This window comes from Saimiri boliviensis, chromosome 8 (genome assembly GCF_048565385.1).
Source record: "Saimiri boliviensis isolate mSaiBol1 chromosome 8, mSaiBol1.pri, whole genome shotgun sequence".
Lineage (NCBI taxonomy): Eukaryota > Metazoa > Chordata > Mammalia > Primates > Cebidae > Saimiri > Saimiri boliviensis.
Genome location: NC_133456.1, coordinates 119,268,106 through 119,287,378, shown reverse-complemented (window position 1 = coordinate 119,287,378; position 19,273 = coordinate 119,268,106).

Here is a 19,273-nt window from a genome sequence, read left to right as displayed (position 1 = left end):
CTTGTATTTTGCATTAAACACATTGAGATTGTAAACTCAGATTTTGAGCTGATGGTTCCTTTCAGCAGGCCTTTGTGCACCTACACATTACACATGTGAGTGTCAGCTCTTGGCCTTAGACTGTCATTTCCAAGAGCCTGATAGATATCATCCTTATCCAGAACTCCTACCATCTCCTTGAAATTCATGCTGTCCACAATCAAACTCATCCTACCTACCAATCCTCTCCCCCCTACATTATTTCCAAGAGCAGCATCCCTTTCACTTTGAGTCCCCTCAAGAACTTCTACCTATGTCGAGGCCTCCGGCTATGACACAGATCAGGCCTTCAGAGCCGCCTTCCAGTCTCTGCACCACAGCTGCCAGATCACTCTTCCTAAAAAGTACCTCTCAGCACAGACCACAGGCCCCTTGCTGTACAACACACAAGGATTCTATGCCTGCAGACTGAAGAACTCCTGAATTTAACATCACCGGTTTTACAGGCCCTGCACTAAACATTCCTCCCTATGCTCTGTGCGTCCAGTCTCTTTCCTGCCCCAAGGTTCAGCTGTGGCATCTGTTTTTCTGACATACTCCCTCCTGTCGTTTCTCCTTCCCCGAAACCTGAGCCATAGCCACACACAGACTATCACCCAGTCTCGTCCAAGTTGAAACGCCACTTCTTCCATGCAGCCTTCCCGAATCACCTGGTTAGAAAGATTCGCTCCCACCTGTGGAATTACACACCTCTTTATCCACCTGCTCTCCCTGGGATTGGTAATTTATATGTGTGTTTTATCTGGTGGCTGGGTTTATCTACAACTCTCCCATTATGTTGACTGACATCACAAACAGCATAGTGCCTCTTGTCTGGAAGCGGAGACCAGCACAGCAACAGGGAGGAGCAGCCATATCCCCAGTCTCATTCTGTTCTGCCTCAGGCAGCCCCGCAGAATGTGTGACTTGGTGAAAACCGTTGTGTTCATAAGTGTAAAAACCTGGTTCAAATGTGTTTCCAGAGAGAAATGAAGATGCCCCGAAGATGTTTATTAGAATGAATCAAATGGACCCTCAGGTTTGGCAGACTTCCAAAGCTCTGCCAAACCTCTGGAATTTCCACCAGGGATTAAAGTCACGTTTTTGAGCTCTGGTCAGGTGCCTTCAGAAAACCGTTGTAGAAACTCATGACTGTTGTGTGAGAGATGGCTGCACAACTCCCAGCATTTATTAACACAATAGCATGGTTTAATTTATCAAATAGGGGATGGACACGTCAGCTCATGCCTGTGATCTCAGCATTTTGGAGGCTGAGGCTGGGGGATCACTTGAGCCTGCGTGTTCAAAGTCAGCCTGGACCACACAGTGAGATCCCTATCCCTACAAAAAAAATTTTTTTAAGTTAGCCTGGTGTTCTGGCATGCATCTGTAGTCCCAGCTACTTGAGAAACTGAGATGGGAGAACTGCTTGAGTCAGGGAGTTTGAGGCTGCAGTGAACCAAGATCATACCACTGCACTCCAGCCTGGGTGACAGACCCTGTCTCAAAAAAGAATAATAAATTATTAACTAAGCCAGCCTTTCCATAACAAAGCCCAGGGTGTCTAAATATGAATGTGGCCAGGGGAAGGGGTGCAGTGGGAGGGAGAGGCTCCCCAGCCAGGGTCCTGGCCTCCTGGCAAGAGATCAAGGGCTGAAGAGACACTAAAATGTGACATTGACGCTATCTTTGCTACTCCACAGTTTTGCCTACACAAATCTCAAAAATAGTGTTGGGAGCTCCACAGAGGGACAGCTACATGTGTCAAATTAAACAATTAATTAATTACCAATCCAGCTAGTATTTGAGGACCTATTCCTATGTCTTGCTATACTGTCTGCTGAAGGGTAATTCATCACCATTATTTACCTAACTTCCAGGACCTTACCTCTATTTTTTTCTGTTTCACTGAATTCCAAGTCAATTCTAATGAGTGAGAAATTAATTACTTAGGTGTAACTGGGTTCCAGATTTCAGGAAATCTGGTTGGGGAGGAAACAAGTAGCAAAGGAATGTGTTGAATCAGAGCATGCAGAAGGTATCAGTCCCAGGCAGAGGGTTTATTTATTCATGAGATCGCTAATGGGAAGGAAGCAGAGCTCCCAGGGAAGGCTTCCCTGCAGAAATGCATCTCAGAGCTGCACCTGGACTCCTTCTCTGTTCATCAGATTAATAGAAAATTGTTCACACTGTGCTCTCCCCTATGTGCCCCAATTTTGTGACTTCTTTTTCCTTTTCCAAAGCTCCTGGAAGAGTAGGTTGTAAAATACTGCAATTGGCATCCTCCAGGCACTTACAGCTGCAATCCTATGTATGGCCGAGGGAAGCAGGGGCCACAATCTCACTGTGACAAAATCTTCCTAAGCTGCAATTATCACACAGAACTGCGGCTGGCAGCTTATGTTTTGGGTTATGTTGCATTCTCGTATTACCATATTATCAGAAATTCAGCTTGGGTAGACTAAAGAAAGGACTAGAGTGAGTAACTGCCTGACACAGAAAGCTTGGGTTTAATTAATTCGTACTTAGAAAGCAACTGAAGACCTCTGAATTCAGCTCATCTATGCAGTCAAGAGATCATTAACATTTTCATGACAGGTGTTTTTTACAACATTATAGAATTAATTCTACAATTTGAATATGACTAAGTTTGGTAAACCAGAGGTGCATTTTCCTGTCTTCCTCTGGAAGCAACAAACTATCCAATCTATTTACCGAATAACAAGTACACCAGTGAAAGAGAAAAAGCAAGAAATAATCCCAGAGAATCCCACGGTACAATTAATTTGCTTTTCCATTTAATTGATGGAAGTACTGAGAATTCAACTGTGACTCAAAGGTATTTTGATAGAAAAACAAGTTGTGAAATTTATCCTGAGCAAATCACCTGAGTGTTTGGTTATATATGTTATTACAAATCGACATACAATTATTGATAGTTGAATTAGTTCTGGTGATTTGAATAATTTCAGTTAATTCTTAATCACTGTGCTAATGGTAACATTGGCAGCACACAATAACAAATTGTGCACAAATTACTCCTGTCTGATCTTAGATTATATTATACTTTTGCAGCATATTTCCTTTGCCAATTATGATTGATTAATGTCTGGCTTAATTAAGCTATTGTTAAAATTAATTACCATTCTAGAACACATATCCAACAGCGGAGACAAAGGACACACAAACTTCTGAAGTGGAAGGGAGAGGATGTAAAATTTTGCTGCCAAAAATCGACAGTGAGAAAGTATTCGAAAATTTTAAAATCGACGTTGTTCTTAAACTTGGACAAACACACACCCCCCCCAAGTCAAGCACATTCCCAAATGGCTTCTGTGGCGCCGAGTGAGACCCCGCCGTGGTGCTCAAGTTGTGCGAGTGGCAGAGGCTTGTGGCTGTGGCCTGAGTCTGGACCATCTCACGCCCACACCAACACAAGCAAAGAAAATCAGAGGGCCGTGAGGCTCCACTGTCCACGCTGAGGACACAGTCATGCGGCAATGTTCAGCGGCTATGGGCCGAGCTCACTAACCATCACAGTACAAACCAGCAGTTGAAGCTTTACTTGCTGAGAAGGGTCAGGGGGAGCCTGAGTCAAGGGACGTCCCGGAACATGCAGACTGCCGTCAGGCGGCACTGTCTCAGGTCCTTGCTGTCCTGGCCACCGATGTCAGGCTGGAGAGCAATAGTGCGAGCTCGGCTCACTGCAGCCTCTACCTTCCGGGTTCAAGTGATTCTTCTGTCTCAGCCTCCCAAGTAGCTGGGATTACAGGTGAGTGTCACCATGCCCAGCTAACTTTTGTATTTTTAGTGGAGATGGGGTTTCACTACTTTGGCCGGGCTGATCTCGAATTCCCGACCTCAAGCAATCTGCCTGCCTTAGCCTCCCAAAGTGCTGGGATTATAGGAGTAAGCCACCACGCCCGGCCCAAAATGCTGTTTTTAAATGTTGCTGTGGAAATTAGATATTGTGCTCACTTTGGCAGCACATATACTAAAAATTGGAAATTAGATAGGGTATCAGATTCCTGGGGCTGCCATAGCTAAGTGCCACAACTGAGTGGCTTTAAACAACAGACATCAGCCAGGCATGACGGCTCACGCCTGTAATCCCAGCACTTTGGGAGGCTAAGGAGGGCGGATCCCTTGAGCCAGGAGTTTGAGACCAGCTTGGGCAACATAGCAAGACATCGTCTCTACAAAAAATTAAAATAAAAACAATTAGCCAGGTGTGGTGGCGCGCCTGTGGTTCCAGATACTCGGAAGGCTGAGGATCACCTAGGCCCAGGAGTTTGAGGCTACAGTAAGCTATGATTGCACCACTGCACTCCAGTCTTGGTGACAGAAGGAGACCCTGTCAATCAGTCAATCAATCAATAAAAGGAAAAACAAAACCCCAGAAAGGTGTTGTCTCAGTCCTGGGACTGGAAGTCTGAAATCCAGCTGCCAGCAGGGCCCTGCTCTCCCTGGTGGCTGGAGGGGAGGGTCCTTCCCATCCTTCGGGCTCCTGGGAGCTCTGCAGTGCTTGGCATTCGGAAGCTCATCACTGCATCCCTCCAGCCTGACTCCAGGGCCACACTGCTGTCTTCCCTCATCTGAGCTGTCTACAAATGTCCTCTTTTTATGAGAACATCGCTCATATTAGATTAGGACCCACAGTAATCACCTGATCTTGGCATAGTTAAATCTGCAAACACCCTATTTCCAAAATAGCTACCCTCTAAGGTGCTAAGGGTTAGGACTTCCATCCCTCTTCTTTTGGGGGACACAGTTCATCCCATAACAGATGTTAATACAGGGAAAACAAATTTAGGTAGAGGCTTTTCATCCTGAGCATCGGGAAACTACAAAGGGTTAACTCTCAAACAGCAAATGAACAAACTAAAGCTGTGAGTGCGATGGAAGCACTGAAAGAAATTATTAGTAACATATGGTATACAACTTTTACAATTTTTGAATAATGAAAAAAGAAATTAAAAGGCAATGAACCAGTGATTACAGAAGAGACTGGTTTTATTTCTAGAACATGAGAAACAGATCATGCTTATCTCATCTGCTGATTAACTGATGGGCTGCCTTCTCCGCCACCTGAGACAGTTTCATTTGACATCACGTTTCTGGTCACCTTAGTAATGGACAGCTACTCTGACAGACAGTGCCTATGATTATAATTTTCTGAGACCAAAATATTCCCTTTTATTACAAGAAGACTTCTGCTAGTGAATGTGTCTTAGCTCTTCAGAGAGGTGCCCTTCCTAATACTGGCTTATAAAAACGAGCTGCAGTAAGCCTCTCTGAACTGGTGCTGGCTCCTCTGGCAAGCAGAGACCACCCAGGAGAACAGACAGGGGTGTGTCCTCTGCACACCGTTACCCCTTCGAGGAAGAAGCTGTGCCACCTCTGGGCTGTGCACACCCATTTCTTCTTCACTCTCACCAGCCAGGTCAATCCTCCACTCTCCTGAGCAGTGTGTGCATATAAGCATGCACCATGCGTGGTGTATGCATGAGCGTGCACCGTGGGTGGTGTGTGTGCATGAGTGCACTGTGTGTGATGTGTGTGCATGAGAGTGCAACGTGTGTGGTGTGCACACATGAGAATACACCAGGCATGATGTGTGCATAAGAGTGCACCATGTGTGGTGTGTGCATCAGCGTGCACCATGAGTCGTGTGTGCACGAGAGTGCACTGTGCGTGATGTGTGCATGAGCGTGCACCATGTGTGGTGTGTGCATGAGCATGCCCTGTGTGTGATGTGTGCATGAGAGTACACCATGCATGATGTGTGTGCATGAGCGTGCACTGTGCATGGTGTGTGCGCATGAGAGTGCACTGTGCATGATGTGTGTGTGTGTGCCCTGTGCATGTGTGCATGAGAGTGCACCGTGCATGATGTGTGTATGAGTGCACTGTGCGTGATGTGTGCATGAGCCTGCCCTGTGTGTGATGTGTGCATGAGAGTGCACTGTGCATGTGTGCATGAGCGTACCCTGTGTGTGACGTGCACGAGAGTGCACTGTGTGTGATGTGTGCATGAGAGTGCACTCTGTGTGACGTGTGCATGAGCGTGCCCTGTGTGTGATGTGTGCATGAGAGTGCACTGTGCATGATGTGTGCATGAGCGTGCCCTGTGTGTGACGTGCACATGAGAGTGCACTGTGTGTGATGTGTGCATGAGTGTGCACCATGCGTGGTGTGTGCATGAGCGTGCCCTGTGTGTGATGTGTGCATGAAAGTGCACCGTGTGTGATGTGTGTGCTGAGCGTGCACTGTGTGTGGTGTGTGCGCATGAGAGTGCACTGCGGGTGATGTGCATGCATGAGTGTGCCCGTGCGTGATGTGTGCATGAGTGCACTGTGCGTGATGTGTGCATGAGAGTGCACTGTGCGTGATGTGTGCATGAGCATGCCCTGTGCGTGATGTGTGCATGAGAGTGCACTGTGCGTGATGTGTGCATGAGCGTGCCTTGTGTGTGGTGTGTGCAGGAGAGTGCACCGTCTGTGTGTGTATAAGCATGCACCGTGCATAGAGTGCGTGATGAGTGTGCACCGTGTGTGGTGTGTGCCTGAACGTACACCGTGTGTGGTTAAATGGAGTTTTGCTCTTGTCACCCAGGCTGGAGTGCAATAGCGCGGTCTTGGCTTATTGCAACCTCCACCTCCTGGGTTCAAGTGATCCTTCTGTCTCAGCCTCCCAAGTAGCTGGGATTACAGGTGCCCACCATCATGTCCAGCTAATTTTTGTATTTTTAGTAGAGATGGGGTTTCACCATGTTAGCCAGGCTGGTCTTGAACTTCTGACCTCAGGAGATCTGCCCACCTTGGTCTCTCAAAGTGCTGGGATTACCAGCATGAGCCACCATGCCGGTTTCTAAGTTACTTTTAAATGTGCTAAATTATTGTTGACACCAGTCAGTCTGCTATGAATGACTATATTTTGTTCATTCTGTCTAACTGTATTTTTGTACCCATTAACCATCCCCACTTTCCCCTGCACTCCCCACTATTCTTCTCAGCCTCTGGTAACCATTATTCTACTCTCCATCTTCATGAGTTTGGTTGTTTTAATTTTTAGTTCCCATGAATGAATAAGAACATGCAAAGTTTGTCTTTCTGGGCCTGGCTATTTGACTTAGCATAATATCCTCCAGTTCCTTCAATGTTGTTATAAATGGATCTCATTCTTTTTCAGGGCTGAACAGTACTCACTGTGTATGTGTACCACATTCTGTTTATCCACTAATCTGTCAGTGGATGCTTACGCTGCTTCCAAAACAGCTATTTTGAATAGTGCAGCTATAACATGAGAGTGCAGATATCTCTTCTATATGCTGTTTTCCTCTCTTTGGGCTGTATATCTAGCAGTGGGATTGCTGGATCATACGGTAGTTATATTTTTAATTTTTTGAAAAATCTCCATACTGTTATCCATATCTAGTAATTTTTTGTTATATGCTGCACATTGTGTACAATATGTTGCAGACAGAGAAGATCATGTCTTCTCTCTTTATAGAGTGTTGAGTTTGTTGTGGCAGACAGTAGAATTAGCAGTACTTATTTTTGGTCTTCTCAGCCTTCATTCTATTCTTTGCTAGAGTGAGTCTGTTTGGTTTAGAAAGCCAGGCACGGTGGCTCACACTTGTAATCTCAGCACTTTGGGAGGCCAAGGCAGGCAGATCACAAGGTCAAGAGATCGAAACCATCCTGGACAACATGGTGAAACCCTGTCTCTATTAAAAAAAAAAAATTTTTTTTTAAAGAAAGTATTTTTATGGTATGATCCTAACTCTAGAATGTTGGACTCACTCTTAAGGCTTGGCCTTTCTGGGATCTTAACTCTATTCTAAAATGCTCAGTGAGATTTCTCCCCTGCTGAGGCTGGAACTCCAATGTCTCCCAAAACTGCATGCTTCCTTGTGTCACCATTTAGCTCATGGCCTGCAGTAGGCAATCCCTGCTAGGCCCCATAGAGTTCTGCCCTTCGCCCGTGCAACCCAGATTTGAGCCAAGGGGCCATGATGAAGCTCCATGCATATTTCTGGGGGCTCCTCTCTGTGTAGTTTCCCCTTCCGAGAAACGTCACCAAATAAATCCAACCCTTTCAAAAACTCGAACTTCAGTCTTTCCCTTCTCAGCTCCAGACCACCATCCTGCTTGGCTCTGCCTCCATCCCCTGCAGTAGGAGAGCTCCCAAGTAGAAAGCCAGAACAATGGCAGGCGGCACAGGCTCGCCCCAGGAGTTTCTCTTCCCCCATGATGAACATTTTCTTGTATTTCTTTTGTTAAAATTAAGTGGGTGAGCTCATGGTCAAGATGCCCAAATGCCTACTACATGTGTCTCCTGTGTTGCCCACGTTATAGTTGTTTCCAGTGGCAAGTCTGGAATCACATACTGTGTCATGGCTGGCAGTAGAAGCCTGTGAAAATATTCTCATGTGCATGTAGTGTAAATACCAGTCCAGATTGGACGAAAAGGATAATGATTTCTGGAGGGAAGTCTCCAACAAAAATAATGGAACTGATAGAATTGGCATATTGAGAAGAGATTGAGGTTGAATTATTTTGGGGATAAGTGATATTTATATAGTCATAATAATGTAAATTCTGAGAATTGCCATAAAAAAAGTAGTTAGGGAGGAACAGAATCGGAAATGTTTGTGTGTGAGCACAGAGAGTAAGAGGTAAATTAGAAAACCAAGTCTGACTAGGCCAGGCGAGGTGGCTTACGCCTGTAATCCCAGCACTTTGGAAGGCCGAGGTGGACGGATCACTTGAGCCCAGGAGTTCAAGACCAGCCTAGGCAACATAGTGAGACCCTGTTTCAAAAAAAGGATAGCCAAGTCCAGCACTAAGAGCTTACTATTTAGAAATATGAAGTAAACACCAAAGGAAATGTCAAAAAAGTGAACTGTACTTGCCTGTAGAAAATGGAATGGAATCGGTCTGGAAATTGCTTCATTGGAAGTCTAATTATGCAAGTATACATTATTTATTCTGAAAAATAACATACAGAAATGTGCATAAATAATTTGATATTTAACAAATAAGTAGCAAGCCAACTAATTCTCAACCAGGTTATAAAATTGATTTTCATTTATTTTATAAAATATAACATATAGAAATGTGAATAAATGCTATAGGTAGCACTTAAATAATTGAAAATCCAACTAACCATGAGCCAAGTCAAGACATTGAACATGATTTTCATCCTAAAAGCCCTTCACGCATCACTTCCCGACAATGGTTCCCTTGTTCCCACCAAGACAGACCATTCTCCCACCTTGCACAGTAATTCTTGCTTTTCTTTGCCATCACTGCATGCAGTGCTGTAAAACATGGTTTCATTTTGCTTACTTTTGAACTTTGAATAAATAGAATTATACTGTAAGTATAATTTTTATGTATTTTTTCCACTCTCCTTTAGGTTGGTAGATTCATCCATGCTGTTTCATGAAGGCTATATTTTTTTTCCTCTAAGTATTTTTTGAATGTATTAGAATACATAGATTCATTCTACCATTCTACTGTTGATGGACATTTGGGTTGCTTCCAGATTTGGCCATTATAGGACAAATATATTGTAATTTTATAAGTAGTATAATACATGATTATATAGTATCATATATACGCTATCCAGGTGAACATAAATGCACCTTTTCCCCACCACTCTGCATTGCTTTCTACATCATGGGATGTCATGCATTTTGAACTCTCTGTTCTGTTCCACTCAGCTATCTGTTCGTTCCTGAACCATTACTACACAGTATTGATTAGTACAGCCCAATAACATCTTCACATCTGATGGAGCCAGATCTCTTGTGCCTTCCTCCCCTCCTCCCTTCTTCTCCCTCAAGGCCGTGGCTCTTCCTGTCCCTGGAATTTTGGCATGTTCTGAATTACCTTGTCATGCACCCCTACCTCACCCCAAATGCCTCCTGGGATTCTGAGTGCGAGTGCATTGAATCTAGAAATCAGTTTAGAGATTGACAGATTGACCACCTCTCTGCATTTTGATTCTCCACAACGGCACAGCTCTCCATTTGTTTTTCAGTCATGTCTTTCAGTCTTTCAGGAAACTTTCATAATTTTTCTCATAAAGCTTTTTGCACCATTCTTCTTTATCTATTATAATTGCTATTGGTGATGCTATTTGTAAATGGTATATTTTTAAATTACATTTTCTATTTGTTGCTTTTATATGGACTACAATTGAATTTTTATACTGATATTGTTTGGGTAACTCCCCTATAAACTTTCTTACTAATTCCAATAATTCATCTATAAAATTTATTTATTTATTTATTTTTTGAGACGGAGTTTCACTCTTGTTACCCAGGCTGGAGTGCAATGGCGTGATCTCGGCTCACTGCAACCTCCGCCTCCTGGGTTCAAGCAATTCTCCTGCCTCGGCCTCCCGAGTAGCTGGGACTACAGCCTGCGCCACCATGCCCAGCTAATTTTTGTATTTTTAGTAGAGACGGGGTTTCACCATGTTGACCGGGATGGTCTCGATCTCTTGACCTCATGATCCACCTGCCTCGGCCTCCCCAAGTGCTGGGATTATAGGCGTCAGCCACCATGCCCGGCCAAAGCATTTTTTTTAATTTACTGCAGATACAATTGTTTTATCTACAAAGAATAGATTGCTTAGTTTGTTCCTTCCCTCAGCATTGCTCAGGTGGGGCCTCCTTGCAATGGGTTCAGCCCTGAGCTCCTGCTTGGCTTGCCCCAGCACACGCTCTCTGTTCTTGTGGCAAGTCTCTGCCTGGGCCCCAGATTGTCCACAGTACCTTTTGAAACCCAGGTGGAGGCTGCCTCATAGCTCCAGCATTCTTCTTGCCTAAAAATTAGAACCACACGGATGCCACCAAGGTTTACAGCTGCCCTTCCCAGAGCCATGGTTCCAGCCGCTGCTGCAGTGCAGTGGATGCGGGTCCCCCTCGAGTTCCCGGCCGGTGACGGGAGCAGCCTTGAGGATCTCGGAGGTGCCTTCAGGGCCGTTCTCCCGACGTCCTGATGATTCCTTCTTTCCTTGGTCATCTCCTCACTGAACAGCTACTTGGCCACACCCTTGTTTTGCTCTCCCAAACTCACGTTTTTATTCTTGACATGGTCAGGCTGAAACATTTCAAAATCCTTCCATTCTGCTTCTCTTTTAATGATGAATTCCATCTTTAAGTCATTTATCTCATATCTGACTGCATGTGATTTAAGGTAGCCACAGAACTTTTTCATCATTTTGCTTAGACATTTCTTCTGCCAAATATCCTGGTTCATGGCTCTCCTATTCCACCTCCCATAAAGCCCTGAGGCACTGATACAATTCAGACAAGCTCTTCGCATGTTCATGACAAGGATGGCCTTTCTTCTAGTTTCTAATACCTTGTTCCTCATTTCTGCATGACACCTTATCAGAATGTCCTGTCCATATCTCCGCCAACATTCTAGTCACAACCACGTAAGGAATCTCGGGGAAGGTTCAGACTTTCCCCACAGTTCTCATTTTCTTCTAAGCCCTCACCAGAATTTCCCTTAACGCCCCATTCCTGGCAATCCAGGCTGTTACTAGCACATACCTCCAAATTCTTCCGGCCTCTACCCATTTCCCAATCCAAAGTCACTTCTACATTTTCAGGTATTTGCTAGAGCAACAGCCTGATTTCTCACTACCAGTTTTCTCTCTTAGTCTGTCTTGTGTTTCTAGAATAGAATACCATAGACTGAATCATTTATAATGAACAGAAATTTATTTGGTTCAGAGTTCTGGAGGCTGGGAAGTCCTACATCAAGGTGCTGGCATCTTGTGAGGGCCTTTGTGCTGTGTCATCTCAGGACAGAGAATGCAAGAGAGTAAGAGAGGGCTGAACTTGCTTTTATAACTAATCCACTCCTGCAACAATGGCATTCATCCATTCATGAGGGCAGAGCCCTCATCACCCCATCACCTCTTATGATAGGCCTCACCTCCCCACATCGTTGCATGGGGAGCCAAGTTTCTAACACATGAACCTTGGGGGACACACTCAAACCCCAGCACTAGTAAAGGGAATCTTGAAAGGTGATGAAGTAAAGGGCGGGTCTCTGCATCCCAATATTATCCCAGCCTAATAGCCACAGATAGGCTGATAAAAGAACTCCAAATAATCAGATTTCTGAAATCTATGCCAGTGTCTTTGAAAAACAAGTCAGCCACAAGAATAAGAATTTTCCCCACTGATACTTAAGCCAAAACTTGACTGCCCCCAACCAAAAAAAAAAAAAAAAAAAGAAAGAAACAAAAAAAGGAATGAAGAGAGAAAAAGAAAAGAAAAAAGAAGGAAAAATCCATACATATAAAACAACAGGAACTGGGGCATAGTTGGAATTCTGCGGCTCTCACCCTAAAACTGCAATGAATGAGCTGTGCTCGTTGGACTTGACTATTCATGAACTTCAAAACAGTGGGGCATGTATTTAATCCATTGATTTCATTTTTATTTCATAATCATATTCTGGGGCTTACTATATTACTATATTTAAAAATTTTTATATTTCTGTTCATAAGTGAAATTGGCCTGAAATATTCCTTATTTGTCCTTGGTATCAAGGTTTATTATATCTTAAAATAAGTTGCAAAATATTCCTTCTTTTTCTGTTGTCTGGGAGAGTTTATGTAACAATGGAATTGTTTTCTCCTTGAGTGTTTGGAATAGCTACCTTGTGAGGCAGCGGGGCCTGGAGTTTTCTTTTAAGGGAAGAACTGCACTACTGATGTATTTAAAGGTTTTGGTCTGTTGTAGTCTTCCATTTCTTCTTAAGTCAGTCTTGACATACTTCCCTAAACATTTCCCCATTTCATCAATATTTTCAAATGCATTGGCATAAAGTTGTTAGTAATATCTTATTTCTATATGTTTGTGTGTGTGGCACCTATAGTGATATATCCTGTTTTATTCCAATATTGGTATTTGTACCTTCTCTTTATTTTTGGTGAATATCATGAGGTTTTGTCAATTTTATTCATGTTATTGAAGAATAAACTTTTATATATCTCAATCCTTCCTATTGTATATTTGTTTTTGTTTCCTTTGATTACTGATCCTATCTTTATAAATTATTTTATTCTTTTTTTGGGATAATTTTGCATTCGTTTTTTTAAACTTCTTTGATAGATATTAACCTTCTTACTTTTCAGCATTTCTTCACTTCTAATATAGGAATATGAAGCTATAAATTTTCTTCCAGTTAAAGCTTTGGCTTCATTTATAGTTTTAGTATGTAGCATTTTCATTATTCAATTCAAAATTTAATTTTCATTATAATTAATTATAGCACATGATTTATTTAGAATAATGTTTCTAATTTCCAAGCTATCTTTCCATTATGTTTTTGCTATTGAGTTCTCCCTTAATTACATTATGATCAGAGAATATTTGGATAGTATGTAAATCATCTGAAATGTTTTAAATCTTGCTTTATAACCATGTTTGCAAATGCTCTGTGTATACTAGAAAATAATATGTTTTCTGCAATTGGTTATAGTGTCCAATACATGCTTTTAAATCTAGTTGGTTACTTATATTATTCATCCTTTTGTATCTGGTCTGATAACTTCCATTGATCGCTGAGAGGAGTGTACGAAAATTTACCTCTATAATTGTGAATTTGTCTATTTTCCCTAACAGGGCTATCAAGTTTTTGCGTTATATATTTTGGTGTTATCTTTATGAGGTACATCCACATTTAGAAAATCGCATCTTCCTAATTGAATGTTCATTACTACAAAGCACCCTTCTTACCCGACCCAATGCTTTCTGCCTTGCAGCCTACCTTGCATGACAGTAATCTGTTTACGCCAAAATATCTTTTGCAAGTACAAAAGTTGTGCATTGTTGTTAATCATTTCTACATGATCTTTTTTCATTGGCTGACCTTAAGATTTTTTTCTTGTCTTAGAGTGTATCCACTGAGCTTTAAATTTTGGTTGTTATATTTATTTTTACAAGTTCTGTCATCTCTCTCTGTTGCTCAGTCTAAAGTGCAGTGGTGTGAACGTGACTCCCTGTAGCTTCAACCTCCTGGGCTCAAGCGATCCTCCAGCTTTGGCCTTCTGAGTAGCTGTGGCCTTCACCACACCTGGCTAGGTTTAAAGTTTTTGTAGGTATGGTGTCTCACTCTATTGCCTAGGCTGGTGTTGACCTCCTGGCCTCAAGCGATCCTCCTACCGAGGCCTCCCAAAATGCTGAGATTACAGGTGTGAGCCACCATACCTAGCCTAGAAGTTCTGTTTTTAAGTGGACCTTATTACTGTTTATAGTCTCAACTTTCTCTGCATACATTTCAAATGTGTATTTCATTTCTTTAAACATGCTATGTTTAGTTGTTTCAAAATGCATATCTGATAATTTCACTCTTTAAAATCTGTCTAGTTCTGCTTCCATTATTTTTGTTTCTCCTGATTCTCATTCATGTCTCTGCACCACCCCACCGCCATTACTTAGGGTATCTTGCAATCCCTACTAGAAAAGGTGTTTTCTGCAATAGTGTCCAATAGATGTTATTGTGGTTATAATGTCCAACAGATGTTATTAAATGGCCACCTGCTGGCCACTGACCTTGGAAGTTACTGCTGTTGGTTACCTGAGGTCCTGGATATATACACCCTCCTTTACAAGCTTTCCTGGTTCCTTGTGGGAATGTTAGGATGCTAACGGGCTCGACCATCTCAGGTCAACTCCATGGCTGGATTTTCCTCGGCCTCCAAGTCATAGATCACATGTACCCAGTACCAGTCTATGCAGGAGCTGGGCTCTGGTCCCAGATAAATTCTCTGGAATTTTTTTCCCCATTTTCTTTCCTAGTCTGTTCATTTCCAAAGCAGCTTTCTTTAAAATCCCCTGTGGGTGTGTGGAGGGTGGTTTAGATACAGCTCACCTCTGCTCTGTGTGTGATTCCCTTTGGGGTCCCAGCCTAGCACCAGGAGCCTCTTCTTGATGACCCTGGGTACAGGGACTGATTTCTCCTCCTCTCGTCCTGGGTGGCTGAGAAGCCAAGACCTAGTACAGGCCCAGCAGGCACCCTCAGGGGATGAGCCTGCTTTGGTGGTAACAGATCCTTTCCAATGTTTAATGTACACACACGCATGGAAATTCACTACAGACTTTTGTATCATAATTTGGAGTTCCTGATGTCTTCTCATATTTTTGATATTTTTGAAGTTTTAAAAAATATATATAGGCTAGGCATGTTGCTCACACCTGTAACCTAGCACTTGGGGAGACTTAGGCAGGAGGCTAGCTTGAGCCCAAGAGTTTGAGACCACCTTGGGCAACATAGTAAGACCCCATTTCTACAAAAAAATATATAAAAATTAACTGGGTGTGTGATAAGGTTTGGCTGTGTCCCACCCAAATCTCATCTTGAATTGTAGCTCCCATAATCCCCTCAGGAGGGACCTGGTGGGAGGTAGCAGAATCACGGGGCAGGTTTTTCCATGCTGTTCTCATGACAGTGAATACGTCTCATGAGATCTGGTGGTTTTATAAAGGGCAGTTCCCCGCACACGCTCTCCTGCCTGACACTATGGAAGACCTGCCTTTGCTTCCCCTTCACCTTGCGCCATGATTGTGAGGCCTCCCCAGCCACATGGAATGTGAGTCCATCAAACTTCCTTTCCTTTATAAATTACCCAGGGTTGGGTGTGTCTTTAATAGCAGTGTGAGAACAGACTAGCATAGTGTGACAGTATGTACTTGTAGTCCCAGCTACTCAGGAGGCTGAGGTGGGAGGATCACAGTTCCCAAGAGGCAGAGGTTGCAGTGAGTTGTGACTGTCCCACTGCATTCCACTCTCTCTGGGTGACAGAGTGAGGCTCTGTCTCAAAACAAAAGGTAGAAGTTCTGAGTCACTACCTCAGTTTTCTCTCGATTGTGGACCAGAGGAGTTAATGCAGTTTCTAAAAATGCCTAACATTACCAGGAGATTAGGTTGGGCTTGCAAGAATCCAATTCAGTCGCTATTAAAATATATTCTTCTCCTTGAATAAATGTTCTTAGAAAATTGAAAAGTATTGTTTTATAGGCCTCCAGATCCTAGTTGGTTTTTATTGCTCTATTTTTAAATAGTTCATGTAATCAGGATAATAGAAGTTTAGACAGCACAGTCCCTGCATTGCTTATCACTGAATCTCCCAAGCTACTGCCTAAGCTCACTTCCCAGGGAATGTGGAAAAGTGAGCATGGTTACACAATCAGAGACTCACACACTGGAAGAATCCCTGGAGATTTTCTGAACCAACAAATCCATTGATTTTTTAAAAGAAACAGAAGAATTCTCAAGGTTAAGTGACTTGCTCACATTAAATCTGCAGCGTTAAACTGCAGAGATTCAACTAGACTGTACCCCCCCCCACCCCATTCCAGGCCATTGTCTCAGTAACAGCTCCTCCTCTAAGAAAACTCAGCAACATTCCAACAACACCACTTCTCTCTCTGACCCAACAGGATGCCCTGAGTTAGATGCACACAGCTGCACAGTAGCTCAGTCCTGCCCCTGGGAACCAGACCCTCCCCTCTCCTCATTGCCCCATCCTTGTGGCTAGAGAAAGAAGAGAAGTGCAGGGTGGGGAAGAAATGTTTTCCTATGAGGCTTGGACTTGTTCTTGCAAGGAAATCCCTGATCCAGGGACATCCACCCCTATCTGGATGGTCGGTGCGGTGTCTGATGGTCAGTTTCAGTTTTCTAGGCTCCATGGAAGAGAAAGAGGAGCTTGCAGAGGCATTTCTTGTGCCAACCCTTTAAACTAGATGCTTCACAGGTTTGCTTTTGCTGATTTTAACACAACAACATGGTCATCTCTCTCTCATATTTGTAATGTTCACATTCACAAATACGTACAGACTTTTGTATGCAATTTAGTCAAGGTTGGCAAATCTAACACTTGTAGCCACCATCCAGATCAAGAAAGAGAACATTACGAGTCTCCATGCTTCCCTTGCCAATCACAACCCCCCAAACAGGCATCTGATGTTTTTAGTGGTCATTGCTTTGCTTTGCTTTATAGTTGTACAATGTGTGTGTACCTCCCTAGAATATTCAGTTTGGTTTTACATGTTACTCAATTTCACGTAAGTGGAATCACACTATGTATTATTTAAAAAAAATTTTTTTTTTTAGAGATGGGGTCTCATGATGCTGCTCAGGCTGGTCTCAAACTCCTGATCTCAAGTGATCCTCCTGCCTCAGACTCCCAAAGCTCTGGGATTGCAGGTGGGAGCCACAGTGTCCAGACCATGCTACGCATTCTTCTGGGACTGCTCTTCCCCCTCATCATTATGTTTGTAAGATTCATCCATGCTGTTATCTGTACCTGCCATTCTCTCATCTTCATTGCAGAACAGAATCTCACAGAATAAATGTACTTCAGCTTATCCATTCTATTTTTTTTTTTTTTTTTTTTTCTGAGACGGAATCTCGCTCTGTCCCCTAGGCTGGAGTGCAGTACACAATCTTGGCTCACTGCAACCTCCACCTCCCAGGTTCAAACGATTTTCCTGCCTCAGCCTACTGAGTAGCTGGAACTACAGGTATGTGCCACCATGCCTGGCTAATTTTTGTATTTTAAGTAGAGATGGGGTTTCACCATGTTGGCTAGGATGGTCTCAATCTCCTGACCTCGTGATCCGCCCACCTTGGCCTCCCAAAGTGCTGGGATTACAGGTGTGAGCCACCATGCCCAGCCGTCCATTCTAATATTGATGGGCATTTGGGTGGCTTGCAATCTGGGGCTATTAACAGTAATAATATGACACTTTGAACAGGCTGGTACATAGATCTTTAGACACACACAGACTCACACTCAGATCTCTGATGTATATTTCTAGGGGGAGAGTTGGTGTGATTTTCTTCAACTTTACTGGATAACATGAGGCCGTTCCTCAGTGATGGCACCCAACTGGGACCCGAGTGCTAAGGGGGCCTATACAGCTTATTTTACCCATTATTAAAGTAAGGGTTAGCTACAAACTTTTCAAAAAAACACTTTTTCTGGCCAGGTGCAGTGACTCACACCTGTGAATCCCAGCACTTTGGGAGGCTGAGGCAGGAAGATAGCTCAAGGCCAGGAGTTTGAGACCAGCCTGGGCAACTTAGTGAGACTCCATCTTTACAAAAAATACAGATTAGCTGGGCATGGTGGCATGTGCCTATGCTCTTCGACTCTTGGGAAGCTGAGACAGGAGGATCACTTGAGCCCGGGAGTTTGGGGTTGCAGTGAGCTGAGATTGTGCCACTGTACTCTAGCCTGGGCAACAGAATAAGACCCTATCTAAAAAAAAAAAAAAAAAGAAGAAGAAGAAGAAGAAAGAAAAAATAACAATGTTGGTGAGGTTGCAGAGAAACGGGAACACATATATATACACTGCTGGTGGGAACGTAAGCTAGTTCCGCCATTGTGGAAAGCAGCTTGTAGATTTCTCAACCGGGAGTCCATTACTGGGCACATATCCAAAAGAAAGCAAACCTTTCTACCAGAAAGACACCTGCGCTTGAAGCACTATTCACAACAGCAAAGACGTGGACTCAGCCTAGATACCCATCAGTGGTGTATGGGATACAGAAAATGGGGTCCACACAGACCGTGGAATACTATGCAGCCATAGAAAGAACAAGATCACATCTTTTGTGAGATGGAGCCGGAGGTTATTATCCTCAGCAAATGAACACAGGAACAGAAAAGCAAACACGGCATGTTCTCATGTTTATGTGGGAGCTACACATTAAGCACACATGGTCATGAAGATAAGAACCACAGACACTGGAGGCACTAGATAGGAAGTGTGGGGTAAGGGCCAAAAACAAACTCTCAGGTACTGTGCACAGTGCCTGGGCGACAGGGTCATTCCTAATACACACCCCAGCAACAAACCTGCACACGAACCCCTAGATCTGAAATAAAAGTTGAAAGAAAAAAATGGAAAAAACAGAGAAATTGGAAATAAATATTATGGAAGATTTATTTCTTCATAGTTTTTGTTTGTTTGCTTATTTTGAGACGGAGTTTTGCTCTGTCACCCAGGCTGGAGTGCAGTGGTGTGATCTCAGCTCACTACAACCTCTGCCTCCCAGGTTCAAGTGATTCTCCTGCCCTCAGCCTCCCAAGTAGCTCGGATTACAGGTGCCTGCCACCATGCCCAGCTCAATTTTTGTATTTTTAATAGAGAGGAGTTTTGCCATGTTGGCCAAGTCTGGTCTTGAATTCCTGACTTCAGGTAATCTGC